General features: G+C 37.8%; 1 pseudogene; it reads left to right on the forward strand.

Moving 5' to 3' along the window:
• LOC105477379 (keratin, type II cytoskeletal 8 pseudogene) overlaps positions 1-15,607 on the forward strand; it is a 77,786-nt pseudogene that overhangs the window by 42,639 nt on the left and 19,540 nt on the right.

Genomic DNA, 15,607 nt, shown 5'->3' on the forward strand with positions numbered 1-15,607 from the left:
TAGTTGTAACAAATCCACAGAGGACAGAGATTGAGCACAGCCATTTATTTATGCATGATATATGGTTAGAGATATATTGGAATAGAAAAGTGCTGCTTTTCAGAGCCTTGGATACCATCATTGAAGTTGATGATGTCTTTGATGCTGTGCCAAAATTATTTAAAGTCAATGAACTGAATGGGAAAAATATATTTATAGTGTGTCCTGGTGGTGATCCAGCAATGCTGGGTCTGAAATTAAGACTTTTTAGAGGGAAAAGTTTTAAAATTTCATCTAATTTTTAGGATATATGTTGACTTTACTGACAAACAATTTATGAGAGGATTTCAACCTTGCTATCAAGAGAGTAATTTTTATTTTAAAAAAAACTGGATAAAAGCACGATTATATGCTTTGCTCTATGAAAAATTAAATATAGATAACAAAGGTCTTCTGTTCTATGTGAGGTTCATTGATTGTCAAAGGGAAATTTGCTTGGAGGGTCCTGTTGCCCGATTTTTGAAATACCAGAGAAAAGACCAACTGTCAATTTAATAAGTGATCAGACTTCTAGTGGAGTTTGGCATATTTATTTATGAGATATATTTGAAACTTTTAATACATTGAAACTGAAATTTGAAGGGTATAAGCCAAATTAGTTTCCTTGTGTTATACTCCAGGCATTTATACCATTATTTCCTCCCCAGGATATCCATTACTCCCCAGGGAAGAACCTCCCTGGTCTGAGAAATGGAACTTCCAAAACAAGGCATTTAGCATAGACCTTAGGCATTCTCTGGAATCTCCTTCCCCTTAATCTAATTACAGTCTGGAAATGATGAATTTATAGGTGGGAAGAGATTGGTAGTGGAGGTATGATGCACCCCAAAAAGGTGAGGATTTACCATATATAAAGTCCCAGGTCAGTGGTTTTCAGACTTTTTGTGTTCATGCTAAATATTTGAATATTAGAAATTTATGCACAACACACGAAGCACTCCCCAGACATTTTGACTGTCAGATTGTTTTTCTCAGAAATATAGTGTAAGACCATTGTGTTCTTCAAACATACTTTAAGAAATGCTTTTCTAGATCCTATGAGCTAATACATATAGAGCTTAAAATAAAAATAGTGTGACCCAAGAATTAAACTTAGTTGAGATATCCACATGTGAAGCAATCAAAAAATAAAATAATAAAAAAACGGAAATAAAAGGTCTTGGAAAGTATACCATTGCTAGGGTCTGAATGTTGGTGTCCCTCCAAAAGGCATGTGTTGAAATTTAACACCACAAATGATGGCTTTAGAGGTGGGGCCTTTGGGAGGGGATTAGATCATGAGGGGTCCACCTTCATTAAAGGGATTAATGTCTTTATGAAAGGGCTTGAGGGAATCTTGTGTACCACTTCCACCATGTGAAGACACAACAAGAAGGCATCATCTATGAGGAATAGGTCCTCACCAGACAGCAGATCTGCTGGTGTCTTGATCTTGAACTTCCAGCCTCTAGAACTGTGAGAAATACATGTATGTTATCTATAAACTACCCAGTCTTAAGATATTTTGTTATAGCAGCTCAAATAGACTAATTCTGCCTTACACATACTTCCTCCTCTGAAATAATTACTCAGAGATATTCCTTTTAGTGCTCCTTATATTTGGAACAATAATAAATTTATAATTCTAAATAATTGTAGATATAAAAATAAATAATTTAGTCACACGTAAAATGCAATATTATACCTTCTTAAAATAATGCTGAAAGTATTAAATTAAATTCATTGGTAGAGAGTAAATAACTAAAGTTAAATGTAGCAATTTGTAAATTAGGAAACAGAAAATCTAAGAGCTGATTTCTTTAAAATAGACAAATCTCTGGTAAGTTTAATCCGTTAAAAGAGAAAAACCGTAAACATAAAAATACACAAATACCATCATACAAGTATATTCAACATCATTGCATTGACAGTTTTTATTTTGCTATAGACTTTTTTCTTTCTTCCCCCATCTCCTTTCTTCTTCCATTCCATCTTCTGACTACCCTTCTTCCCCAAAGGATCAACAGAAATAACCTGATATGTACCTATCTTTGCATACATTTCTCTATGCACCTGTAACCCTATACAAAGATCTACTCGTATATATATCAAAAGGAATTTTTTGGTTTCCTTTTTCCAAAGCTGGATTCCTATGTATGTATGTATGTATTTTTTTCTGAGAGGGAGTCTTGCACTGTTGCCCAGGCTAGAGTGCAGTGACATGATCTCAGCTCACTGCAACCTTCACTTCCTGGGTTCAAGCGATTTTCCTTCCTCAGCCTTCCAAGTAGCTGAGATTACAGGTGCATACCACCACACCTGGCTAATTTTTTGTATTTTTAGTAGACACAGGGTTTCACCATGTTGGGCAGGCTGGTCTCGAGCTCCTGACCTCAAGTGATCCACCAACCTTGGCCTCCCAAAGTGCTGGGATTCCAGGCATGAGCCACTGCACCTGGCCTAAAGCTGGATTGTTATTAAAGATATTTTTCTACAAATTCATTTTTTCTATGTCACTTCACAATACATCTTGGTCAATCCTTCAGGTCAATGGACACAAAAATCATTCTTTTTAATGTTTACCCACTTTTAGTTTCCCCCACTACAAATATTGCTGCACAAAACTTCCTTGTACTATATTATGTGTCTATCAAAAATATTTCTAGAATTAGCATTGCTGGGTTGAAGTACATCTATATTTTAAATTTGAACAGATATAGGCAGATGGCTTTCCAAGAGGGTTGTGGTAATTCACATTCCCACCGGCACTGTATAAACGTGACTATTTCCCCACGTCTTCACCAGCAGCTGCCATTCTTATTTAAAAATTTTCCAATTTTATCAGTGAAAAACTGGTGTCTTATTATTGCTTTATTTTGCATTTTCTTTACTATTTTTTAGGTTGAGCATTGTTTCTTGTGTTTATTGGTCATTTGAATTCCTTCTTCCATGAATTGTATATCATATCCTTACCCATATGCCACTTTTCTCCTTTTTATGATTTTATTACCAAGGAGCAGCTCATTGACTACTATAAACATTTACTCGTTATCTATCATGTATTTTGTTATTTCCCTAGTCTCTCGTTTCCTTTAGGTTCACACAAATTTTTACTTTTTATGTGGTAAAATATGTCCGTATTTCCCTTCATATAATCCAAATACCCTGTCTTGACTCACAGGATATCCCCTCCCCTAAAAGTTCCATGGTTATTTTACTAGCTTTTCTATTCGTTGTTTAAATTTTTTACCACTAAGTCTTTAATATAAATGGAACTTATTTTTATATGGTTTGAGATACAGTTGAATTATATTTTATTTTAGGTGGTTAATCAATTCTGCCATCATTTTATTAAATAACTGATTCTTATCCACAACAGAATTGAAATATCTTAGTTATATACCAACTTCCCATAGATGCTTGTTTCAGTTGCTGGATTCCTATACTCTGTTTCTCTGATACGTTTTATTTTTCTGTGAGAAATATCTGATAAGCCATGTTACCTCTCATATAGTTTGCTTTTCATAATTTTCTAATATTTGGTTTTCTCTATTTTTTTTTTTAAAGAAATGGGGTCTAGCTCTGTCACCCAGGCTGGAGGGCAGTGGTGCAATCATGGTTATTGTAACCTCAAACTCCTAAACTCAGACTATCCTCCTGCCTCAACCTCCCAAGTAGCTGAGACTACAGGTGTACACTACCATGCCTGGCTAATTTAAAAAAAAATTATTTTTTAGTGACAGGGTCTTGCTATGTTCCCTAGGCTGGTTTTAAACTCCTGGCAACAAGTGATCCTCTTATTCTGGCCTCCCAAAGTGCTGGGATTACAGTCATGAGCCACCGTGCTTGGCCCTCTATAAATTTGTAAATAGCTTGTATCCAGTTCTAAAATGGAAATGACATCGTATTTATATATTTACTTACGGAGAAATTTCATTTTCCAAGCCTCTTTTCTTTTCTTCTCTCCCTCCCTTCCTTCCTTCCTTCCTTCCTTCCTTCCTTCCTTCCTTCCTTCCTTCCTTCCTTCCTTCCTTCCTTCCTTCCTTCCTTCCTTCCTTCCCTCCCTCCCTCTTTCTTTCTTCCTTTCTCCCTTTCTCCCTTTCTCCTTTTCTCTCTCTCTCTTTCTCTCTCTCTTTCTCTCTCTCTCTTTCTCTCTTTCTCTCTCTCTTTCTCTCTTTCTTTCTCTCTTTCTTTCTCTTTCTCTTTCTCTCTCTCTCTCTTTCTTTCTCTCTTTCTTTCTCTTTCTTTCTCCCTTCCTTCCTTCCTTCCTTCCTTCCTTCCTTCCTTCCTTCCTTCCTTCCTTCCTTCCTTCCTTCCTTCCTTCCTTCCCTCCCTCCCTCCCTCCCTCCCTCCCTCCCTCCCTCCCTCCCTCCCTCCCTCCTTCCTTCCTTCCTTCCTTCCTTCCTTCCTTCCTTCCTTCCTTCCTTCCTTCCTTCCTTCCTTCCTTCCTTCCTTCCTTCCTTCGATCTTGCTGTTGCCCAGGCTGTAGTGAGTGTAGTGGCACAGTCACAGCTCACTGCAGCCTTGAAATTCTGGGTCCAAGTAATCTTTCCACCTTAGCCTCAATCCTAAGTTTTCTATCCACTAATATTGTATCCTTTTATTTGCTCAATCTTGTGATGTGTTCTTAAATAGGATTCTATGGTTTTCTTCACATAGATCTAGTTCTGTTCTGACAAAATATTTTACATTTGTAGTTATTGTTACTAAGGATTTGATGTTTCCCACAATTTCATTTCTAACTGGTTACTAGTAGCAGATGGAAAATATGTTAATTTTCATATATTTATCTTCAATCAAGCCACTTTACCAAATTCTCTAATTAATTATAGAAGTTATTGATAAGAGTCTCGGGTTTAAATGGTTATAATTGTATGATTTATAAATAGATTTAATTTTTTTTTCAATATTCACTCTGATGATTTAATTTTTTTTTTCTTCAAAGAAGGAGAACAAAAAGGTGACAGAAGGCACCCGTGTATTGTTCCTGATTTGGATGGATGTACTGTGTAGATTTTGGGTAAATAGCCTCCTACTATTTGTTTTCTACTTAGATCTTTATTTTCAATTGGGAGAGTGTAAAATAGTATTACTTTTTGCTAAATATCTTCCTAGCATCTAGCTTAATCATATATTTTTCTTTTTAAATTTGTAGATATTTGATTGTGAATTAGATTTGCTAAAATTTTGTATAAATATTTATATATATTTATAAAAGTGTTTGATAATTCTATTTTAAATATTATATTTTTAAAAATTTAAGTTGTGTTACCACTATAAAATGAATTAGGGAGCTTTTCTTTTTTATAGAGTGGAATAGTTTAAATAATGTTAGAGTTATCTATTATTTAAAGGTTGGAGAGAGCTCAGCTATGCCCTCTGGTTCTGATGCCTTTTAAAAATAGAAATTTTAATAACCATTCTAATGTTATCTAAAGTCTTGGTCCTTAGAAGTTGGCTTTTTAAAAAAAACTTATTCTTGGGTCTACTTTTATCATTTTCATTTGGCAAAAATTTATCCATCCCCTTAGATTTTCAAATTCATTTTCGTACAATTGCATATACTATTGTCTTACAATTTGATATCTCTGTCTTTATCTCCTTTCTCATTCTTCCTGCATGTATTTTTTGCTGCTTTATTTATTTATTTATTTATTTATTTATTTATTATTATACTTTAAGTTGTAGGGTACATGTGCACAACGTGCAGGTTTGTTACATATGTATGCATGTGCCATGTTGGTGTGCTGCACCCATTAACTTGTCATTTACATTAGGTATATCTTCTAATGCTGTCCCTCCCCGCTACCCCCACCCCACGACAGACCCTGATGCTCCCCTTCCTGTGTCCAAATGTTCTCATTGTTCAATTCCCACCTATGAGTGACAACATGAGGTGTTTGGTTTTTTGTCTTTGCTGTAGTTCGCTCAGAATGATGGTTTCCACCTTCATCCGTGTCCCTACAAAGGACATGAACTCATCCTTTTTTATGGCTGCATAGTATTGGTGTGTATACGTGCCACATTTTCTTAATCCAGTCTATCATTGATGGATATTTGGGTTGGTTCCAAGTCTTTGCTATTGTGAATAGGGCCACAATAAACATACGTGTGCACGTGTCTTTATAGCAGCATGATTTATAATCCTATATACTCAGTAATGGGATGGCTGGGTCAAATAGTATTTCTAGTTCTAGATCCTTGAGGAATCACCACATTGTCTTTCACAACGGTTGAACTAGTTTACAGTCCCACCAACAGTGTAAAAGTATTCCTATTTCTCCACATCTTTTCCAGCACCTGTTGTTTCCTGACTTTTTAATGATTGCCATTCTAACTGATGTGAGATGGTATCTCATTGTGGTTTTGATTTGCATTTCTCTGATGGCCAGTGATGATGAGCATTTTTTCATGTGTCTGTTGCCTGCATAAATGTCTTTTTTTGAGAAGTGTCTCTTCATATCCTTCGCCCACTTTGTGATGGGGTTGTTTGTTTTTTTCTTGTAAATTTGTTTGAGTTCTTTGTAGATTCTGGATATTAGCCCTTTGTCAGATGAGTAGATTGCAAACTTTTCTCCCATTTTGTAGGTTGCCTGTTCACTCTGATGGTAGTTTCTTTTGCTGTGCAGAAGCTCCTTAGTTTAATTAGGTCCCATTTGTCAATTTTGGCTTTTGTTGACATTGCTATTGGTGTTTTAGTCATGAAGTCCTTGCCCATACCTATGTCCTGAATGGTATTGCCCAGGTTTTCTTCTAGGGTTTTTATGGTTTTAGGCCTAACATTTAAGTCTTTAATCCATCTTGAATTAATTTTTGTATAAGATGTAAGGAAGGGAACCAGTTTCAGCTTTCTACATATGGCTAGCCAGTTTTCCCAGCACCATTTATTAAATAGGGAATCCTTTCCCCATTTCTTGTTTTTGTCAGGTTTGTCAAAGATCAGATGGTTGTAGATGTGTGGTATTATTTCTGAGGGCTCTGTTGTGTTCCATTGGTCTATATCTCTATTTTAGTACCAGTACCATGCTGTTTTGGTTACTGTAGCCTTGTAGTATAGTTTGAAGTCAGGTAGCATGATGCCCTCAGCTTTGTTCTTTCGGCTTAGCATTGTCTTGACAATGTGGGCTCTTTTTTTGGTTCATTGGTAGCTTGATGGGGATAGCACTGAATCTATAAATTACCTCGGGCAGTATGGCCATTTTCACAATATTGATTCTTCCTATCCATGAGCATGGAATGTTCTTCTGTTTGTGTCCTCTTTTATTTTGTTGAGCAGTGGTTGGTAGTTCTCCTTGAAGAGGTCCTTCACATCCCTTGTAAGTTGGATTCCTAGGTATTTTATTCTCTTTGAAGCAATTGTGAATGGGAGTTCACTCATGATTTGGCTCTCTGTTTGTCTGTTATTGGTGTATAGGAATGCTTGTGATTTTTGCACATGGATTTTGTATCCTGAGACTTTGCTGAAGTTGCTTATCAGCTTCAGGAGATTTTGGGCTGAGATGATGGGGTTTTTCTGAATATACAATCGTGTCATCTGCAAACAGGGACATTTTGACTTCCTCTTTTCCTAACTGAATACCCTTTATTTCTTTCTCCTGCCTGATTGCCCTGGCCAGAACTTCCAACACTATGTTGAATAGGAGTGGTGAGAGAGGGCATCCTGTATTGTGTCAGTTTTCAAAGGGAATGCTTCCAGTTTTTGCCCATTCAGTATGATATCGGCTGTGAGTTTGTCATAAATAGGTCTTATTATTTTGAGATATGTCCCATCAATACCGAATTTATTGAGAGTTTTTAGCATGAAGAGCTGTTGAATTTTGTCAAAGGCCTTTTCTGCATCTATTGAGATAATCATGTGGTTTTTGTCTTTGGTTCTGTTTATATGCTGGATTACATTGATTGATTTGCATATGTTGAGCCAGCCTTGCATCCCAGGGATGAAGCCCACTTGATCCTTGTGGATAAGTTTTTTGATGTGCTGCTGGATTTGGTTTGCCAGTATTTTATTGAGGATTTTTGCATCAATGTTCATCAGGGATATTGGTCTAAAATTCTCTTTTTTTGTTGTGTCTCTGCCAGGCTTTGGTACCAGGATGATGCTGGCCTCATAAAATGAGTTAGGGAGGATTCCCTCTTTTTCTATTGATTGGAGTAGTTTCAGAAGGAATGATACCAGCTCCTCTTTGTACCTCTGGTAGAATTCGGCTGTGAATCTGTCTGGTCCTGGACTTTTTTTGGTTGGTAGGCTATTAATTATTGCCTCAATTTCAGAGCCTGTCATTGGTCTATTCAGGCATTCAACTTCTTCTTGGTTTAGTCTTGGGAGAGTGTATGTGTCCATGAATTTATCCATTTCTTCTAGATTTTCTAGTTTATTTGTGTAGAGGTGTTTATAGTATTCTCTGATGGTAGTTTGTATTTCTGTGGGATTGGTGGTGATATCTCCTTTATCATTTTTTATTGCATTACTGTAGCCTTGTAGTACAGTTTGAAGTCAGGTAGCATGACTATTTGATTCTTCTCTCTTTTCTTTTTTATTAATCTTGCTAGCAGTCTATCAATTTTGTTGATCTCTTCAAAAAACCAGCTCCTGGATTCATTGATTTTTTGAAGGGTTTTTGTGTCTCTATCTCCTTCAGTTCTGCTCTGATCTTAGTTATTTCTTGCCTTCTGCTAGTTTTTGAATATGTTTGCTCTTGCTTCTCTAGTTCTTTTAATTGTGATGTTAGGGTGTCAATTTTAGGTCTTTCCTGCTTTCTCTTGTGGGCATTTAGTGCTATAAATTTCCCTCTACACACTGCTTTAAATGTGTCCCAGAGATTCTAGTATGTTGTGTCTTTGTTCTCATTGGTTTCAAATAATATCTTTATTTCTGCTTTCATTTCGTTATGTACCCAGTAGTCATTCAGGAGCAGGTTGTTCAGTTTCCATGTAGTTGAGCGATTTTGAGTGAGTTTCTTAATCCTGAGTTGTAGTTTGATTGCAGTGTGGTCTGAGAGACAGTTTGTTATAATTTGTGTTCTTTTACATTTGCTGAGGAGTGCTTTACTTCCAACTATGTGGTGAATTTCGGAATAAGTGTGATGTGGTGCTGAGAAGAATGTATATTTTGTTGATTTGGGGTGGACAGTTCTGTAGATGTCTATTAGGTCCGCTTGGTGCAGAACTGAGTTCAATTCCTGGATATCCTTGTTAACACTCTGTCTCGTTGATCTGTCTAATGTTGACAGTGGGGTGTTAAAGTCTCCCATTATAATTGTGTGGGAGTCTAAGTCTCTTTGTAGGTCTCTAAGGACTTGCTTTATGAATCTGGGTGCTCCTGTATTGGGTGCATATATATTTAGGATAGTTTGCTCTTCCTGTTGAATTGGTCCCTTTACCATTATGTAATGGCCTTCTTTGTCTCTTTTGATCTTTGATGGTTTAAAGTCTGTTTTATCAGAGACTAGAATTGCAACCCCTGCCTTTTTTTGTTTTCCATTTGCTTGGTAGATCTTCCTCCATCCCTTTATTTTGAGCCTATGTGTGTTTCTGCACATGAGATGGGTCTCCTGAATACAGCACACAGATGAGTCTTGACTCTTTATCCAATTTGTCAGTCTGTGTCTTTTAATTGGAGCATTTAGCCCATTTACATTTAAGGTTAATATTGTTATGTGTGAATTTGATCCTGTCATTGTGATGTTAGCTGGTTATTTTGCTTGTTAGTTGATGCAGTTTCTTCCTAGCATTGATGGTCTTTACAATTTGGCATGTTTTTGCAGTGGCTGGTACTGGTTGTTCCTTTCCATGTTTAGTGCTTCCTTCAGGAGCTCTTCTAGGGCAGGCCTGGTGGTGACAAAATCTCTCAGCATTTGCTTGTCTGTAAAGGATTTTATTTCTCCTTCACTTATGAAGCCTAGTTTGGCTGGATATGAAATTCTGGGTTGAAAATTCTTTTCTTTAAGAATGTTGAATATTGGCCCCCACTCTCTTCTGGCTTGTAGAGTTTCTGCTGAGAGATCCATGTTAATCTGATGGGCTTCCCTTTGTGTGTAACCCGACCTTTCTCTCTGGCTGCCCTTAACATTTTTTCCTTCATTTCAACTTTGGTGAATCTGACAATTATGTGTCTTGGAGTTGCCCTTCTCGAGGAGTATGTTTGTGGCATTCTCTGTATTTCCTGAATTTGAATGTTGGCCTGCCTTGCTAGGTTGGGGAAGTTCTCCTGGATAATATCCTGAAGAGTGTTTTCCAACTTGGTTCCATTCTCCCCATCACTTTCAGGTATACCAATCAGACGTAGATTTGGTCTTTTCACATAGTCCTATATTTCTTGGAGGCTTTGTTTGTTTCTTTTTACTCTTTTTTCTCTAAACTTCTCTTCTCACTTCATTTCATTCATTTGATCCTCAATCACTGATACCCTTTCTTCCAGTTGATGGAATCGGCTACTGAAGCTTGTACATTTGTCACGTATTTCTCTTGCTATGGTTTTCAGCTCCATCAGGTCATTTAAGGACTTCTCTACACTGGTTATTCTAATTAGCCATTGGTCTAATCTTTTTCAAGGTTTTTAGCTTCTTTGAGATGGATTCGAACTTCCTCCTTTAGCTCAGAGAAGTTTGATCATCTGAAGCCTTCTTCTCTCAACTCGTCAAAGTCATTCTCCATCCAGCTTTGTTCCATCGCTGGTGAGGAGCTGCATTCCTTTGGAGGGGGAGAGGTGCTCTGATTTTTAGAATTTTCAGCTTTTCTGCTCTGTTTTTTCCCCATCTTTGTGGCTTTATCTACCTTTGGTCTTTGATGATGGCAACATACAGATGGGGTTTTGGTGTGGATGTCCTTTCTGTTTGTTAGTTTTTCTTCTAACAGTCAGGACCCTCAGCTGCAGCTTTGTTGGAGTTTGCTGGAGGTCCATTCCAGACCCTGTTTGCCTGGGTATCAGCAGCAGAGGCTGCAGAACAGCGAATATTGCTGAACAGCAAATGGTTGCTGCCTCTCTGGAAGCTTCGTCTCAAAGGACCCAGCCGTGTGAGGTGTCGGTCTTCCCCTACTAGGGGGTGCCTCCCAGTTAGGCTACTTGGGGGTCAGGGACCCACTTGAGGAGGCAGTCTGTCTGTTCTCAGATCTCAAACTCCATGCTGGAAGAATCACTACTCTCTTCAAAGCTGTCAGACAGGGACATTTAAATCTGCAGTTTCTGCTGCTATGACCTGCCCCCAGAGGTGGCATCTACAGAGGCAGGCAGGCCTCCTTGAGCTGCTGTGGGCTTCACCCAGTTTGAGCTTCCCGGCTGCTTCATTTACGTACTCAAGTCTCCACAATGGCGGGCACCCCTCCCCCAGCCTCGCTGCCACCTTGCAGTTTGATGTCAGACTGCTGTGCCAGCAATGAGCGAGGCTCCATGGGCAAGGGACCTTCTGAGCCAGGTGTGGGAATATAATCTCCTGGTGTGCCGTTTGCTAAGACCGTTGGAAAAGCGCAGTATTAGGGTGGGAGTGACCCGATTTTCCTGGTGCCATCTGTCACAGCTTCCCTTGGCTAGGAAAGGGAATTCCATGACCCCTTGCACTTCCTGGATGAGGCAATGCCTTGCCCTGCTTCGGCTCTCGCTTGGTGGGCTGCACCCACTGTCCTGCACCCACTGTCAGACATGCCGCAGTGAGATGAACCCGGTACCTCAGTTGGAAATGCAGAAATCACCTGTCTTCTGTGTCGCTCATGCTGGGAGCTGTAGACTGGAGCTGTTCCTATTCAGCCATCTTGGAACCGCCCTGTTTTTATTTTTCTAAATCAAGCTAGTGAGTAGTTGATCTGTTGGTGTCTTTTAAAAATACAGATTTTTACTCATGGACATAAAGATGGCAACGATAGAACTACAGGAGGAAGGGGTCAAGGGTTGAAAAACCAACTATTGGGTACCGTGCTCAGTACCTGGGTGACAGGATCAATCATACCCCAAACCTCAGCATTATGCATTATACCCAGGTAGCAAACATGCACATGCACCCTTTGAATCTAAAACAGAAGTTGAAATTATTTTAAGAAAGAGCCAAATGGAAATTCCTGAACTGAAAAATACAAAATATACCTTTTACAAAGAAAAATGCCTCATATAGTAGTTAAAAAACCCAGATTTTGAATTTATTTATGCTTTATACTCTTTTATTCTATTCATTATTTTTCATTTTTATCTTTATCAATTCATTCCTCAAACTTTTTTACTATTTTGTTTTCCCTTTTTTTAGTTTCTTAAGATAAATACTTACTCATTTTAAGTCTTCTTTTTTCTTTTTTTTAAAAGAAGTCATTTTCCAGATGTGAGGGTGACCTGGCTGTGACATCTGTTGCCCCATTAATGGCCAGGATTGTTCGACTGATCTGGCTGGCTACGCAGGTGTCCCCTTCCTTCCTCACTGTTCCATGTGCCTTCCTCTGGAAGCTGCATCCTTGGTCGAAGAGGATGACCATCCCCAATAGAGGAGGGCTGGTCTTCAATCAAGGGTGTATGAGTAGCTGCACTCCCCGATAGAACCTCCAAACAAGCTCTGAAAAAATGAAGACTTTTCTGATATCAACTAATAATGTGGAGAGAGTACTGGAGTTAAATCATCGTTTTGCAAAAATCATAATAAAACTGGTTCAGGCAAGAATCATCAACGGATATTAAATGTAGTGAGAAGTATGTGTAGACAGCACTTTGATCAGTGATCAAAATTAATGCCACCAACGAAGGACAGAAAAACAACATGTGCCTCCAGATATAATACACTCAGAAGTATCTTTTATGTAGTACTCGGACTGAGAATGTGAAACCTAATCTTGAGGGACCATTAGACAGACTCCAACTTCTGATTGATTTTTATAAATACTTCAGTGCTCAAAAGGCAAATGTGTTTTTTTATATCTGTAGAACTGTAAATTTTCTATGTATTAATGTGGGTTGTTGATGTATGTGTATATATATACACACACACACATATATATATGTGTGTACATATATATTTTGAGACAGAGTCTTGCTCTGTCACCCAGACTGGAGTGCAGTGGCGTGATCTCGGCTCACTGCAACCTCTGCCTCCCAGGTTCAAGCAATTCTCCCACCTCAGCCTCCTGAGTAGCTAGGATTACAGGTGCACAAACTGCACCCAGCAAATTTTTGTATTTTTAGTAGAGTCGGGGCTTCACCATGTTGGTCAGGCTGGTCTCGAACTCCTGACCTCATGATCACCCTCCTTTGCCTCTCAAAGTGCTGGGATTAAAGGCGTGAGCCACCATGCCCGGCCTGATGTATATTGTTAATTGTGGTTATGTCGTATGGGTCCTTGCCTTTCTTGTTATATTTTGTTTACTCTTAGGTCTGTCACCTTCTGAAAAGAGCACATTAAAATCTCCCATGGGAGTTGTAATTTTAAAATCAAATTCTCCTTGTATTTCTATGAGTTTTTGCCTTATATTTAGCTGTGACTTTTTAGGGGGAAGAAAGTTTCATGACTTTTCATTTTCTTTATCCTTTGTAATGTTCTGATCTTAAATGCATTTTATGTGATATATTATTGCAACTTTTCTTTCATTTTGTTTGAATTTGCTTGGAATCCCTTTATTTTAACTCTTTTCTAATCTTTTAAAGTGTATTTCTTATTTTTTAATTCAATATATTATACTTCAATAAAGGAATTCAGACCATCTGCATTTAGGATAGTAAATATCCTTCCATGTAATTTTATGTTTCTCTGTATTTTACTTTGTTATTACTTCCTTTTTTCCCTTAATTAATTAATTTGCTAGCTTGAGTAAATTGTCATTTAATCCTTTCTTTTTTCCTCTTGCTAATTTTGAAGTATTTCTCTGCTTTTCAATTCTGCAAGTGGTTACTTTTTTCCCCAAGAATCATCATTGAGCATATATTATCTCTTATGTCTGATTATGATAGCAATTATCAACTTGCTCCCAACAAATTGTTTGTTTACCTATCCCTCTCTACTAAGAGCAAAATGAAAGGAAACCATTAGAAATGCTTTATTTCTTTACTCTTAAACTTTCTCTTAATTTTCTTTTCCAGGTCTTGCTCAAATAGTTTAAAACATTTAGTTTAGGCTATTGTATTAGTCAGGGTTGTCCAGAGATACAGAACCAAGAGAATCTATGAAATGGAATTTATTAGCGGAATTGGCTCACATGATCACAGAAGTAGAGAAGTCTCCCAATAGGCTGTCTACAAGTTGGAGAACCAGAGAGGCACGTAGCCTGACTCAGTCCAATTCCAGAAGCCTTAGAACCAGGGAAGCACCCAGTGTGAGGAACCAAGGAGGCTACTGGTTCAGGTCCCAGAGTCCCAAAGCCAAAGAACCTGGAGTCTAATGCCCGAGGGCAAGAGGAGAAAGATGTTTGCTCCAGCTCCAGAAGGGAGGTTGTGGGGGTGGGGGGAGTGGGGGACAGAGAGAGAGAGAGAAAGAGAAAGTCCTCCTTCTTCCATCTTCTTGTTACAACTGGGCCCACAGGGCGGGTCTTCCTTTCAGTGACTCACATGCCCAAAACACCCCCACAGACACCCCCAGAAACAAGGCCCTACCAACAGCCATCCAGGCATCCTTTAATCCAATCACATTGATACCTAAAAATTAACCATCACAGCTATTACTAGGGTTAGCTTTTACTTTTTCCCTATTCTAAAACCTCTTATTTAAAACTTTAAATAAAAATCCCCATTTATATTATTCATATATGCATAAATGTATGTATATGCATAAATAAATGTATAACATATATATTATGTTATATATATGTAATATTAGGAACATTTAACAGCCAGTATGTACAGGAACCCATCTATCAGATCAGAATAAATGCCCGCTGTGACTAAGCATTCTTGTCAGTGCCGCTTCCCAGTGTTTTGCTTAATCTACTTAATCTTCCTTCTTGAATGGTTTTTTTGGTTAGTGTACTTTCTCAAGTATGTTCCTCAGCAAGGGTAGATGGGTGACACACACTAAGAATCCTTGTATATCTGCAAATATTTTTATTTTTCCACGTAGGTGTTCTTCTAGCTTGCTGTATTGCAATTGGAAAGTTGGGCGCTCATCTGTTTCTGTTTCTGTTTTCTTTTTAACTAATTTCTTCTTCCTGTTGATTGTCAGGGAAAAAACAGTGATTAAACAGTGGTGAAATTGGAATTTGGGACTTTTCGAAAAATTAGGCTATGTCAAGGTTTCTAGTTCTCTCTTTAGTTAGTCCATTCTGGGACTAAAAAAGCTCTCTTAATATTGAAATTAATCTTTCTTCAGATAAAAAATCCTTTATTATTTGTTTAGTTTTTGTGATCATTTCATCTGTTTCCTTCTCTTCTTCTGAAATGCTTATTACTTGCAACTTAGGTCTTCAAGTGTTTTGCATCTTCTCCCTTCACAATTTTCGTCTTTTTACATTTGTCGCTTTGTTGTACAGGCTACTAAGTCCGTTTTCAGAAATGACTATCTTCTATTTCAGCTTATGTATTAAAAGTTTCGATGAGAATGTTGTATCATTTGTACCTAAAAAATGCTTTTTATTTTATTTATTTATTTACTTACTGATTTTTGAGACAGAGTCTTGCTCTGTTGGCCAGGCT

This window comes from Macaca nemestrina, chromosome 14 (assembly GCF_043159975.1).
Source record: "Macaca nemestrina isolate mMacNem1 chromosome 14, mMacNem.hap1, whole genome shotgun sequence".
In the NCBI taxonomy this organism is placed as follows: domain Eukaryota; kingdom Metazoa; phylum Chordata; class Mammalia; order Primates; family Cercopithecidae; genus Macaca; species Macaca nemestrina.